The 14,987-nt window shown below is 43.4% G+C and overlaps 1 protein-coding gene across 14 annotated transcripts in view; it reads left to right on the forward strand.

The window, feature by feature from the left end:
* The first annotated feature begins 1,851 nt into the window (after nucleotides 1-1,851).
* NR2C1 (nuclear receptor subfamily 2 group C member 1) overlaps nucleotides 1,852-14,987 on the forward strand; it is a 45,649-nt gene continuing 32,513 nt past the window's right edge. For 7 of the 14 annotated variants that reach the window (XM_088055622.1, XM_088055629.1, XM_014248959.2 and 4 more), the window contains exons 1-2: nucleotides 1,852-1,962; nucleotides 12,447-12,503. The gene's annotated coding sequence lies outside the window, so the exon portion shown is untranslated. Of the gene's footprint in view, nucleotides 1,963-2,239; nucleotides 2,457-4,996; nucleotides 7,282-12,446; nucleotides 12,504-14,987 lie in introns of those variants that run through there. The other 7 variants (XM_014248960.2, XM_088055626.1, XM_088055621.1 and 4 more) reach the window with 7 other exon arrangements.

A 14,987-nucleotide genomic window follows, 5' to 3' on the forward strand; every position in this document is an offset into this window, starting at 1 on the left:
GAAATTGTTTTATAATAAATTGCTTTTTATATTAACCTTATTTTGCTATTACGTTTATAACACTAAGGAAGTAGCTAACACTACTTTGGTCCAAACAGATGTTGAGGCAGAGCCAGACCAGCAGCAAGTTGTTCTCGTGGCACTACCCCAGCACGAACAGGCACTCACTGGCAGCCAGGCCATTGCCTTCCCAAGAGCACTGTTGAGATTTAAGGATGGAACTTGCTTTTGCCATGCAGGTGCAGCACAGCTCTTTCAGACTTAGCTGGTTGAACTGCTACAGTGACTGTGCAAGGCACTGTGTGTGATTCCGTCAGGTTGCGTGTTTCAAACTGTGATAAATGTAACCATGGATAAAAATTCGTGAAAGAATAAATAAGTATATAACTGGATTTGTAACAATGTAAAAATTATATAAAATATAGTGTGGCCTAAGAATTTCCCCAAACCCAGCAGTAACTACCCATTCAGGCGGTAACGACCCTAGGCAACGTTCATCAGCCTGAAAGAAAGAGCAGGACACGAACAATTAAGCTAAACAAAGAAAGGAGCCAGGCCGAGATGGCCATCGACTCCACACCGCACAGAGACACCCCTTCCTGCAAGCCCCGACTGAAGATGCAATCAGGCCAGACAATAAGAGGAGCCCAGCCGAGATATCCATCGACTCCTCCGCACCGGACCTGGACACTTCACCCTGAGAGTCCAACCGAAGATACAATCAAGAAGCACTCAGAACCTTTCACATGCGAGCAGACTCTGCCCAGTCGTCTATTGATTCAGTTCCACGGTTCCAGGAAATTCATTCAACCAGCCATCTAAACTCTTTGTTGAACAGTAACTGCTCGGAGTTTTGGCCTCAGGACACAAAATCCCTATAAAAACCCCGGACAGTCTACCCTCCTTCGTGGATTTGGGTAAATTTGTACCTCCGGGTATAGATGTCTCCCTATCCACCCAGGGCTGCGCTGATTTATTGTGGTTTTTTCTCTCGTTGTTTATGATTAAAATTGTTTTATAATAAATCGCTTTTTGTATTAACCCTATTTTGCCATTGCATTTATAACAAAACCCAACCTGCCAGTCTTGCCTATGGACCTGCCTCGACCAGGAGAGCCCACCGAGCTCCCCGAAACCCAAGTGCTGTGTTGTGCACCTGTGATGTTCAGCTCCGCTCGGTCCCATTTCTCTGCAGGGAACTGCTGTGGGGGTTTGGAGACTTGTGCCCTCCACTCGATGGGCAGAACACTCGAGAACTGTGTTCCATTTTGGAACCCTCACTCTAAAAAGGAGCATCCAGAGAAAGTGAACAAGGCTCCGGAAGAGTCTCGAAAACATGCTTTACGAGGAAGGCCCGATGGAGCTGTGTTTGTTTAATCTCAGGAAGAGGAGGCTTAGGGGGGCCCTCATGGCTCTCACAACTACCTGTAAGAAGGGTGTAGTGAGGTGAGGGACTGGTCTCTTCTGCCGTGTCTGCAGCGAGAGAACTAAAGAAGTGCCTTTAAGCGGTACCAGGAGAGATTTCCAGATCAGGAAAAAATCTTTTTTTTTAGGATGGTCGGGCACCGGAATAGGCTGCCCAGGGAAGTCGGAGTCACTATTGCCTGGAGGTGCTTTAGAGAGGCGTCTGATCTGGTGGTGTGGTTTAGGTGTTACAGTGGCAGCAGTGCTGCCTGGACGGTTGCACTGGCCGATCTTACAGGTCTGTTCCAGCCGCGCCGGCCCTGGTCCCACGCCCCTGCCCACAGGCTGCGGGCCCGGCCCGGTCCGGTCCCGTTACCGACAGCCGCCCAGGGCCCCGCCCTCACCAGCGCGCGAGTCTCGAGCGCCCGCGCAGGCGCAGAGCCCGCGGCGGGGCGGGGCCGAGCGGCGGCGGAGGCGGGGTCGCGAACTCTGACCCCCGGGAGCCGGAGCCGCGCCGCCGCTAAAGAAACCCGCCGGACGGGGCACCGGGCCCGCCAGGTAAGAGCGAGACCTCCAGCAGCCGAGGGACGCCCTCCGCAGCAGGCGCGGCCCGGCGGCAGGAGCAGCGGGGCCGGCCCCGCTGTGACGGTGCGGGCCCGCGCGCCCCCCGCCCGCCACCGCTGCGGAACGGGGAGCGGAGCGCGCCCGCCCCGCCCCGGGGCCCGGCCCGGCCCCGGGCGGCCCCGCGCCCCCCGACCTTTCACCTACAGGAACCGCTTGCGTGTCCCGCCGCCACGCATCCGGCCGCCGCTTCCCGCGGGAGCCGGGCAGCGGAGCCGCGGGCGGAGGCGGCGATGGGCGATGCCCCCTCGTGCTGGGCCCCGGCCGCACGCAGCCATTTTGTGCGGAGCGCCGCGGCGGGGGCGGGCACGGCGCTGGCTCCGCGCCGCCCGGTGAACCCCCGGGCCCGGGAGATGTGAGGGCAGCGAGCCGGGACGGCGGGGACGGCTGGGGCCGGAGGAGCCTCGGCGTTGCGCTATAGCTTGGCCTCGGTGCATCTCCCTTTCCCTCTCCCGAGCCCTGCGCGTCAGCGTTCCCGGGGGGTGGCCGCGCGCTTCCCCGAACCCCCCAGGCACTCTGCCTGCCGACGGCATCGCCCCGCCGGTTCGCGTCTCTCGTATATCCCTGGCGGCTATCTGAGTTTATTTGGGTTAAGGCAGTATGTCCTGAGCAACACCCGGTATTATTTTTATTGGGTCAGATGACCGTGTCGCTGTTCCTTATTTTGTCTGGTTGGGTGGGGTGTTTATTCTGAGCTGCGGAGTTTTTGTGGAGTCTTTATTTTTCCTTTGTTGCCGTATATTGCTGTGGGTGTAAAAAGCACGGCCGCATGCCCCAGGACACGCTTACATTTGCAGGTTGTTGGGGGAATAGGGGAGATGCTGTGTGTTGTACAAGTGAACTTATACAACAGAAAAGGGAAAAAAGGTCTTGATACTGATTTTACTGAAAGACGAGTGTGTGAACATGATTCTTGAAAAATCAGGCATTCATTCTTACGTGAAATCTCTGATTTGAAGCTACTAATGTCAGCAGAGTGGACTTGGGAAGTGGTGTAGCAGGAAGAGCTGCATCCATGTAATGGAAAATAAGATGTGAAAAAAAAATTCAAATAGTTTTCTGTAGGACAGCTTCCTGGTTTTGCAATCAGTTATACAAGTAGAAGTATCTGTTCAGTGGGAAAACATCACCATTTCTGTGCCAGTTCAGACTGTTCATCTGGTGACATTTTGTAATTTTGTATGGCTTTTTCTGAAAGTTATTTTTCTGAAAATAATTCCATGAATATTTTCCCCACCCCCCTTTAGTTCATGGTTGGCAGTTGTGACATGAAATGTCCAATACAGCTTTTAGCCCACGGCTTGATCCTTGCTGTTCAACTTTTCTCAGGGGCACTTGTTTGAGTGAAGTCTTAAGGTGTGTGAAATGTTTGCCTGCTTCTCTCTGTAGCTCTTTCTCCAGAGCTATTGCTGAACCTCTCTTATCACAGGACTAAGTATTTTCATGTGATGGTGGTCAGCTGTATGTGTGCACATGTGTGATAATACAAGGAAGGTAACTGAGGTCACCCGGAGGAGTGTACAGTTCTCAGCTGCTTCTGCACTTCCTGTGCACTGCTCTGAATGGTTGGACACCTCTTGCTAAGTCTGCTGCATTCTGCAACAACAAATCAAGATGCTTGTTACAGAAAGAAGCTGACAGTAGATAAGTTAAATTAGCTTTAACTTTTCTCCTCAATTCTTATTAAGAATTATTTCTTATATTTCTGGTTTTCTTACTGGTTGTATTTTCTTGCGAAACATACTCTTGAAGGGAACAAGTTTGATTGGAGTTCTGATATCTTTAAGAATAGTCATATCCTAGGTTATATTGTGGAATAGGGTTGGTTGGGGTTTTTTTGTTTGGGGTTTTAATGGTTTTGAAGCTTTTTTAAAGTATGCCTTAATTTTTCAGTTTGAGGTTCTTAGCCTGTGAAGAGAAAGCCCTAAGCAACATGTGGAACTCTGAAGCTGACATGGTTTTAGGGGAAAAGGAGTTGACCCAGATGACCTCCAGAAGTACCTTTCAACATCGTTTCATGATTGTATTGTTATTAAAGGTCAGGGGGAGTAGGCAGGTGTGCAGGGAACCAAAACCAAACAAAACACCACTGATACTGTAGCATGCAGCTAAATAACTCACCTGTGAAATACAGCTACAGAATGCTTATAGCTGATGTGGTAATCCAGTGAAAACTGGTTTTGATCCATAATGTGAAATTTCATATTTACAATAGTAAGATTAGTTTGTTCCCTATGCTTATACTCCATTTTTGCTTTAATTTATTGTGTGCTTAATGTATTATGTAATTAAAGTTTGTGCAGCCAGTGAATTTGCTGAACTTTCCCTGGAGTTTGTGAAGGAAAGCATTCTCCCTAAAGAAAGTAATCTGCTTCTAATGTTTGGGTCAAAAAACCCTGAAAAAAAGCAGTACCTCTTGCTTAAATAAGGAGTTTTAATTGTATGTAAGAACTAGAGCGGTGTCACATCTTAACTTGTCCATGTCTGTTCTGCTGGTGGATGAAGTGCAGCTCTCAGCTGGCAAGTGCTGCAGCTGGTACAGGGTGTGTGTGTGTCTGTCCTGCTTCAGCAGCCATCCTGGCTTAAGCACTTTTAATAGTAACCTTTGCTAGCCTCAGTTATTTTGGCTGATGGAGATCAGGGAGCCCTCAGGCCTGTGGTGGGTTGGACATCCCCTGTGAGGAAGCAGTAACCTGCTGGGGAGGGTTACCCCACTGGCTCTGGCTGGCACAGCTCTCTGCTTTTTGTCACACACAGGCTGCAGTGTGCCACCAACAGTGACCATCAGGGGAAACAAAGCTGTACCTGGGTTACTTTCTGGCAAAGTTTTTAATTTTTTTTTTATTCCTTCCCCCTCAGTGGTGTTTCAGGATGCTTTTAGCACTTTAAACTTGTGCCTGTACATTACTGGGATAAAGTAACCTGCTGCAAAACAAAATTATATCAGTAGAATTTTGTGGATAAAACTGTGAAGGTACAGTTAATTAAATTCTTACTCTTATGTATGCAGACCTGTCCATATTTTTACCCTTCAGTCATCAGCTTTTAATTCCAGAGATTACTGCATTACTTGCCAAAATCTTAAATCAGTAAAGGATTTATTTTTTGTAAAACCAAACTCTTTAAAATTCCAGTTCTCTGAGACTGGAAGATGACTTGTACTATCTGAGCCCCATGTATCTGATGATGCAGTGCTGCAGATTTTGTAAGGAAATGCATTCCTTCCTGAAAATCATGGTCTAAGAGCTGCATTTCTGTATCAATATTTAGATGAATTTTGTTGACTTTGCCAGGCCTTCTCTAAAAGGCTGTTTACATTTGTTTAGCCTAAATTACTTTTGTTCAACTTGGTAGTAAGCCAGGCTGGACTAAGCTCAGTATTTGAATGCCTTTGTCGGAAGTTGAAGTGGAAACTTGAAAAATATAAACCACTAAAAAACTAAAGCCAAACCCTCCACTATTGTCATATTAGCTCTCATAAAATTTCATTCCAAATATGTTGAGGTTGCTGTTTATAATTTAGCAGTAACTTCATGGTGCGAGAACTACTCCATTTAGTGTGGTAATATGTTTCCTTTGAATTATTAGCAGGACAGTGTGTCAACATGACTCTTAATTAGACTTAATATGAAGATTTTTTTCAGTGTGCTTTTCACATGTTTATAGGAATTAAGAAAATCCCAAACCCAACAAAAAAAAATTCACAAACCCACACCGTTTTAACAAAACCTAATTCTGTGTAGTTGATAACAAAGGAAAAAAATGGAGAATCACAAAATGGCTTGGGTTGGAAGGAAGTATCAAGATCATCTAGTTCTGACCGCCTGCCATGGGCAGGGATGCCATGCTCTACATTACTTTGCTCAGAGTCCCATAAAACCTGGCCTTGAATGTTTACAGGAATGGAGCATCCATAGATTCTCTGGGCAACCTGTTCTAGGGCCTCACCACCCTCACAGTAAAGAATTTCTTAGTATCTAATCTATACCTGCTCTTTTTCAGTTGGAAGCCATTCCCCTTTGTCCTGTCACTACATGTTCTTTAATTAAAAAGTCCCTCTCCATCTTTCTAGTGGGCTCCCTTCAGGTACTGGAAGGCTGCAGTTAGGTCACTCTAAGCCTTCTCTTCTCCAGGTTGCACAATCCCAGTTCTCTCAGCCTTTCTTAACAAGAGAGGTGCTCCATCCCTCTGATCATCTTGGTGTCCCTCCTCTGGACTCTCTTCAGCAGGTCCATGTCCTTCCTGTGCTGGGACCCCAGAGCTGATGCAGCCCTGCAGGTGGGGTCTGAGCAGAGCAGAGGGGCAGAGTCCCCTCCCTGGCCCTGCTGCCCACGCTGCTTTGGATGCAGCCCAGGACGTGTTTGGCTTTCGGGGTTGCCAGTCCACATTGCTGTGCCCAGCCTTTCATCCAGGAGAACTCTCAAGTCCTTGGCAGGGCTGCTCTTGATCAGTTCATCCCCCAGAATATTTTACATGGAACAATGCCAACAGTGATTTACTGGAAGGATGTATGAGGAACTCACTTTTGTTGTATGGGGGTTTTGCTTCTTTGGGTTTTTTGTTTTGTTTTTCCTTTTTATCTGAAGGAAGCTTCCATGGATATGCAGATATGCAAGTTTGTATGGGTTGTCTTATTGGTAGTACTACTATTGGTAGTTGAAAAAGTTTGCTGATTTCTGTAGAGTACCTTCATGCATCAGCAGCCTCATCTGTGGCTATAGTTCAGTGAATACCCCAAATGGTCATCTTGCATAACACCTGAACGGACAATTTGTCATTACAGATAAGCTGGCGTAACATCGTGGGATTTTTTCCAAAAATAAGTGGTCTTGATTCTGCTTCCACTTGCTTTTCCTGTATTCTGTGTAACAATTGTTAGGTGCAGGGTGAATAAAATCAGAAGATGAGTTTACAGGTATACAGCCATGAAGGCAAATGCAGAGGGGAACAAAGCCAGCAGTGGCTATTCCCATGAAATACTGGTGATTGTACCATAGAGGAGGTACTGTCTCCAGGTGTTCAGAAGGAAAGGTTTGTCCTCCCTGTGCTGTGTTAGGGTGTTCTTTCTGTGCCTGCTGAAATGGACTTGGCTGAACCTAATCCAGTGAATGGAGAAGTCTTCAGTCAGATGAGCTTCCTGGTCCTGGTTCATGGTGCAGCTTCAGCTCTGGTGCAGGGAATCAGTTTGGGGTTTTTTTCTCATGTCTTTTTGCAGGCTTCAGGTGGAGATGGAGGTTATGGCTGATAGTACACAGGGTAGGTTGATGTGATTAATTGTCTGTCTTGTTGTCTAGCTCTGGCATGTAGACAGTGCTCCTGTGAGTAGACTACACTTGCAGACAGCCTCTTTGCCTTTCCTCCTCCTTCTTTTCCCAGTTGGTTATGGAACTGGTGAGCTAAGTCAGCTCACATGTAGCTGGTGGGGCAGGCTCTATACATACCATGATAAAAGAAGCAGAAGCCAAGGCCTAAAAGTGGGACTATCCTTTTGGTGACCCAAACTGTAAAAATGATTTGTTAGTCACCTGAAAATTTATCCTAGTCATTATTTTCTCATGTTTCCTTCCATTGTAGCACTTGCTTACAAGAAAGGATAGTGAGAGCACTGATTCTAAATTAATTGCACAGGCATGCCTACAAATGCATCTCTTTCTGTATCTCTGTGCCTTTTAATTACTCTCTTACGCTTTTGCAAGCATCTAATTTTCCCTTGCTTGCCTGCAGATCCAGCTGCTTCAGTTTCATGTTGTTACTTTTCTCTTAGATATGCGCTATCTAAATCTTGATCTCGTGCAAATTTAAAAAACAGTATCTAACTGGGTGCCAAGGGTTACATAAATATTCCTCAGTTCATTGATAATCTTACTCCTTTAAATCTGCCAGCTGTTCTACCCTCTTGAACAGTGTGGTTTATAGAACAATAATCCAAGAATAGCTCATTTAGCTTGCCATGTTCATCAAGATTTTCCTGTATGAAGCACAGAGCACGGTAACATCATTTGTTTCACAAATGTGTTTGAATTCCTTAGCTTAATTTATTATCTATAAAGCATTGCAGAAAACTGCTCTCAAGTATAAAGAAATCTTGGGGAGTTCCTTAACTTATTTAAGCACTAACTCAGGCATGTTTAATCACAGAGGGATCATTAAGTGCATTCTATTTCATGTGTAGGAGTTTATTAAACAACTTTGGCACAAACTATGCTGAATTCTTAATTAGTATATGATTAGTTTGATAATGGAAGTGAGGACTATTTTCCATTTTGAGGTACAGAATACCTGTAAGCCCAATGTGATGACCTGAGCTAAAATCCTTAGTTGACTTTGAGGTGTATTGAAATCCTTCAGTACTGAAGCAGTATGACTACAGAGAGATTATTTCTTCTTCTTTTGCAGTTAGTTTTCTATTATATTAACTTTTTGAGCTTTCTTAAAAGGCCATGTTGACCTTCCTGTGTTTGTCTTTATTGTGTGTCGTGGTTTAACCCAAGGCAGCCACTTGCTCACTCCCCCACCAGTGGGACTGGGGAGAGAATCAGAAGGGTAAAAGTTGGAAAACTCGTGGGTTGAGATGAAGACAGTTCAGGAGGGAAAGCAAAAGCCACACAAACAAGCAAATTGAAACAAGGAATAATTCACTGTATCCAGCTGATAAGCTGGTGTTCAGCCGTCTCCAGGGCAGGTTGCTGGCTGAATATCTGATGTGATGGCAGAGCCCTATCATGTGTAACAGTTCCTTGGGAAGACAAATGCCATCACTCCATCTCCTTCTTCCTGTTTCCATTTTTATATACTGAGCATGATGTCATATGGTGCAGAATATACCTTTCTGTCCTGGCTGTATCTGCCACCCACCTCCCATGTACTTCCAGCTTCCTCACCAGTGTGGCAGCACAAAAAGCAGAAAAGGTCTTGTCTGTGTGCAAGCACTGCTCAGAAATAAAAACATCTCTGTATTATCAGCCCTGTGTTCATGACAAATTCAAAACACAGCCCCATATCCGCTACTGCGAAGAAAATTAACTTTCCCCCAGCCAAAACCAGCACACTGATAAAAGAACAAAAAGTAAAGTTGACAGTCTTCATGCTGATGTGGTTTGTTCTTACTCATTTCAAGGATATTACATCAGAATCAAGGCACTTGATAGTGAGGCAGCTACACGAACAGTCTAATATAATAAAATGAGAGATGTTGTCATATCAAATTGAGCATTGAAACATAAAGAAATATACTTCCTGCAACTACTTTTCTACTTTTAAAGTCCTTAGTCTACCCTGGTATGATATTTAAAAATACTATTAATAGGAACCTCCTACTAGGACAATTAAAGTTGTATAACTTTTGTCCCTGGAGAAGGGTAAGTTAAACTGTGATGTCTTCTGGGTATAACTTAACTGTACTAGTGGAGAGGTTAGTGCTTCTGATTACCAACCTTCAAAATTGCTGTCTGCTCTCATGGGAATGTTTCCTGACCCATTTGAGTTGAAGTAAGCCTGAAATACTTTAAGAAGTATTTCATAAGTTGTTTTGACTAAAACATTGAGAAAACTCTGGCACATAAAAGCTGAGGAAGAAGTAGAGAGGAGGGGTTTAATTGGTGCAAACTAGGGAAAGTTTTCCACTGCTATGGCAGCCTACAGAGTGCTTATCTAAAGTAGCAGTGGAACGCCACTGAACTTGTGATGCCAGATTCACCACTAGCCAGTTTATACTGATAGTGATGCATTTAAAAATAATTCTGAGTCTTGTCAAGAAAGCTGACTAATTCATTTACTAGGGACATAGACTAACAATATGTAACTTACAGACTAAAAGATTTTGGTAGCATTTTGAGTCTGAAAGTGGAACAGAAGAGCAATAAATGCATTTTAGTGCATTTAAGAGGAAGTCTAATGCTTGTCTTCTGTCAAAATGCCTGCTTTTCAATGCTGCTTCTAGTGGATGGGGGGGATTGAGCTTTTGTAAGGAAAAGGGATGGATTTAGAATTCTGTTTATTATTTTTTCAAATGTTTTTGAAATAGCTTCATTTTTTATTTAATTACATGGCAAGTAATGCTGTGAAACACTCAAGGAATAAATTTGAAAACAAGTTCAGTGATTATCCTTGTGAAGCAGGTCTAATCAGTGTAAATACAGATGCTGACATTTGTGTTACTCTGTACCTAGAGCAACAGAAGCAAAATGTTTCTGTGCTTTGTATCTTCTGAGAAGGAGATTTTCCCCTGTTCCCAGAAATAAGGAAATATGCAAAAGGATCATCACGGACTAAGGGAATACAAGGCTGCCAAGCTAGAATGTGTTGTACATTTGCAGAGGCAGCAGTCTAATCATATTGACAGTCTTAATGTTGTTAATTTGACATAGTTGTCAGCAACGCATCTTTTTAAAGGAAAATTTTAGAAATACTGTTTTTTCTGTAGTTTTGCAGTGTGTCAGATCTTAATGGTAGATCTGCAGAAAGTTGTAGAAGGAAGTGAGAGCTTAAGTTGTGATGATGTCATTGGCTAAATGGCCATGGGACAAAGCACTTCTTACCACTTAATTATTCAGAAATTTTGTGGTAAAAGTAAAGGCAAGGATCTTAGTCTGGTGTGGAAAAGGGAAACCAGTACAGCAGTTGGGCAGTACTTGTTATAAGTGGCTATAGGCTTGCTCTTAGAAACAGCAACAGTTGAAAATAATTTTTGCAAGAGTATTCAAAGTGAGATATAAACGAGGTAAAAACTATTTGGGCAGTGTTTGTAAACAACAGAATGCTTGTATGTTGGCAAGAGCCTTGGCTCCTTTCTCTCTTGTAGTCATCATAAAACTAATATTAGAGTTTTTTTAACTGTTGGACATTATAAAGCAGATCCTAGAAGATAAAATATGAAAATAAAAATGTGATTAGCAGTCTTAAGCATCTGAATAAAGTTTGGTTTATTGTGATTTGTCTCATTCATTTTGAAAGGAGAAGAGAGTATTCTAAGGAAAAACCTGTTAATTAATAGACTCCATCTACTTCTTTCCTATACTAGCAATAAACATTTCTCATATATGGGCTTGTGTGTCTTTTCAATGTGCATGGCATGGTTTTGACAAGCATGGAAAAGAGCGTTTCTGAAATCAAGAGCATTTCTGAAATCAAGAAGATTTATGTTAGATGAGAACACCTTGAAGATCACTTCTTGTTATTGAAGATCAAAACTCAGACTGATGATACTTACAAACATTAACATTGTAAAGAGATTGAGTCCAGCTGTTAGCCTATCACCCCCGTGGTTGCCACTAGGCCTGGTGCTACACACATGCATTTTGAACACTTCCAGGGATGGCAATTTCACCACTTCCCTGGGCAGTCTGTGCCAATGCCTAACTACCCTTTCAGTGAAGAAATTTTTTCTAGTATCTAATCTAAACCTCCCCTGCTACCGCTCCTTTCAGGTGCTTGTAGAGAGCAGTAATTTTCTGCTATGCCTCCTTTTCTCCAGGCTGATCACCCCCGCCTCCCTCAGCTGCTCATCCACTGACTTATGCTCCAGAGCTTTCCCCAGCTCCATTGCTCTTCTCTGGACTGCCCCCAGCAACTCAGTGCCTTTTTTGCAGGGAGGGGCCCAGAACTGGACATGGCATTTGAGGTGTGGCCTCACCAGTGCTGAGTACAGAGGGAGGATCCCTCCCCTGGTCCTGCTGGCCACACTGTTGCTGTTCCAGGCCAGGATGCCACTGGCTTTCTTGGCCACCTGGGCACACACTGGCTTGTGTTGACCAGCTGCTGTTGAGCTGCTGTTGACCAGCACCCCTAGGCCTCAGCCCATTGTTCCAGCCTGTGCAGATCCCTCTGCCAGAGCCTTCCTACCTTCCAGCAGGTCAGCACTCCTGCCCAACTTAGCATCATCTGCAAACTCTAGTCAGGGTGCCCTCCATCCCCTCATCCAGATCGTGGATAAAGATATTAGACAGGGCTGATCCCATTACTGAGCCCTGGGGAGCACCACTGGTGCCCAGCCACCAACTGGATGGAGTCCCATTTGCCAGCATTCTGGGCCTAGCCAGGTGGCTGGTTTTCTACCCAGGGAACAGCACCCCTCTTCAAGCCATGAGCTGCCAATTTGTCCAGGAGAATGCTGGGGGAGATGGTGTCAGAGGCTTTGCTAAACTCTGGGTAGACAACATCTGTGGCCATCATCCCCCAAGTAATTTTCTTTGCTGGGAAATGAAGGTTATAAGGTGTTCAGGGAAGATTTCTCAATTCCAGGTGGCTTTGAATTTAGAATATATCTATCATTTCATGTGAAACAGTTCAGCCACTGAGAATGTTGGCTGCAGTAATTCAGGAGAAGAAGCTTTCAAAAACATGAAAAATGTGCTAAATTTTAAAATTTACATAATAGAATAAAAACAGCTGAAGTGTTTTTCTTTCTCCTTAATTCCTTGCAGGAATGTCTAAAGAGTGATAAAGCATACCTGATATGAAGTCTAACACAGATATTCTAGGTAAGAGACCTTTTTACTCTAATAAAAATATGAACCACAAAACCTTTTACAGCTGTCCCAAAGGTAGGTGAGAATTTGTAGATAGCTTTTTTTGACATGTCCTGCTCCTCTGTCATCAGAGCAAGATGCATAGCTTGCCAGATGGCTGCTCCTCAGAGAGGTAATCTTCTTTGCTCAAGTGGCTGTAAGCTTGTCTGGCTCCAGAGTGAGCTGCATCAGGCACCTGGCTGGGCCCAAAGCAGTGGGTACTGTTTCATGGTGCAGTTAAACTGAATTATCAGCTTCCCAGCAATAATAATGGAATGGAGGTTTGCCTCCTCAAATCTTCCTTCTTTTCCTCCCTCTCTCGACTTACAACAACATGTTCTCCCTTTCATCTGCAACAGAATGAATCTGACTGCAAAAGAAATCAGTTCAGTGTGCTTACCTAGGTGATGTTTGCTGCATTTCTGCCAGCTGAGTTTTCTTTACTTTTAGTGAGTTGAATTTTCCTGTGTGGTCAAGACCACTGCAGCTTGTTCAGGGCAAGCAGGACCTCCTTCCTGGGAGTGAGCTGTAAATTCTCTTCAAACTGCTTTTGAAATTTTCTTGTCTCTGCAAGTAAAGTTGCTTCTGACAGTTCAGTTGCTTGAACTGACTTCTCAAGCATTATGTGTATACCAGCATATGAGGAGATGAAATTAGAAACCAAAAATGGAAAATGGGATAGAAACACCTATTTCGGTTATCCGTATCTGTAGTTGATCTGCAACATGAAATGCTGCCTAAAGTTTATATGTGAAATATCAAAGGTGAATTTTTTCACTGTTATACATGCTCTTCAAAGCAAAGTTGCATGGTTTATTGGAGGTGATTCAATTAAGATATTTTAGTACAGAGTACTGGTGTTACAAATACTAGTTTTGTTAGTGCCCTTCAGTTTAGGGATCACTGAGTTAAATAAAGCAACAGCACACAAAAGAACCTACTTCTGAATGTTTACGCAAATTAAAAGGGGAAGTGTCAAAATCTAAAACACCATGTGATTAATATGTAAATTCTTGTCAATAATAGTGAGTACATTCCTTTTCCATTGTGTGCTTGCCTCACATGCTCAAATGCAGATGATTTGTGTAGCTTTGACAGCTGGTTATGCATCCATAAGTTGACTCTCCTTGTGCTTGTTCCAGACAGCATGAAGAGGTAGGAGAGGTTCAACCTTTTCTCCAGGTTCCTCTTCATCATAAGAGTTCAGTCTTGTTTGTGTACTTGATGTTCTATGTTCATGTAAGTGTAGTTTAAAGGAGTCTCTTTTAGCTAAGTTTCAAAAATTCACTGCTGGTGGTTTATGCCTGAGAGCTATAACAACTCCCTGTGACTGGTGCATCATAGTTGAATACATATGTGTTCCTTCACTGCTTTACTCCAAGGTGAAACATGTCAGTTTAAATCACTTTCAGTTTTCAAGCTAATATTGTTTTACTAATACATCTTGACTGTGAGGGCAGTCACATTTGATTTAGGAGAACTGACTATCTGGTGCAAATTAATCCCTCAAAGTGGGGGTTTTTTTGTTGTCTTGTAATGAAGTAGCATGCATTTCTGGCACTCTCCATGTAAACAGTACAATATTTTGTTGCTAGTATTTTATTTAAAAGAAGAAAACACTGATAAAACACATTGCCTGCCTTGAAAATTCCAAGTGCTCTTTGAATAGTGATTGTGTAGCTCACTGGATGCAGAAGTGCGCTAATAGAGCACTCCTGCAAGGATGCTGACGCCTAGATCTTCCTAGGAGATAATGCTTTTCAGCATAAGCTGCAGTATCACATCTCTACATACATGCCTGTTATCTTTTGTCATAATTTAACTATTAATGCAGCATGCTAGTGAGTGATTAATAATGGTATATAGTGCCCAAATATTTTTGTTTTTCCCCTTTCACACATTAATTAGGCTTTAGTATACCACTGGGCGCACCTCCAAGGCCTGCAATTCTTGCTCTAGTCAAAACAAGATTTGTCTTTCCAATCTTAAGAGCAGAATTAGCTTGAGTTAAATTTGAGTTAAAAGTGAGTTAAATTTTTTATTTGCATGCCTCATTGGGGAAGTTTTGAGATTCACTGAAGAAGAGGTAATTCCTAGGAGTTCCAGAAAAGTCAAAGAATGAAATCCAGTATTAGTGTAAGAGTACTGTCATTGTTCATACAAGAAGTAGGTATTGCAGTGTTTTTAATTCACTTTTGTCAGTAAAGTTGTTTATACAGTGGTTTATAATTTGTGAATGTTCCTTTTAAGTACTGCCTAGTAAATATTTGTATATCAATAATATATATGCCTTGCCAAATAAACGAGGCATGCATCTGAATCCCTTATAGTGCATTAATGTACCAGTGTCCATTAAAATGCACAAAATTCTTCTTATGAGGATTTGGGCTCGGGCTGTAGCTATAGTATTGATAATGAAACAACATCTTTTTTTTTAAACACTTACTCTCTGTGTCC

This window comes from Pseudopodoces humilis, chromosome 5, assembly GCF_049639895.1.
Source record: "Pseudopodoces humilis isolate 2021_Gansu_Grassland_sample_001 chromosome 5, ASM4963989v1, whole genome shotgun sequence".
NCBI lineage: Eukaryota > Metazoa > Chordata > Aves > Passeriformes > Paridae > Pseudopodoces > Pseudopodoces humilis.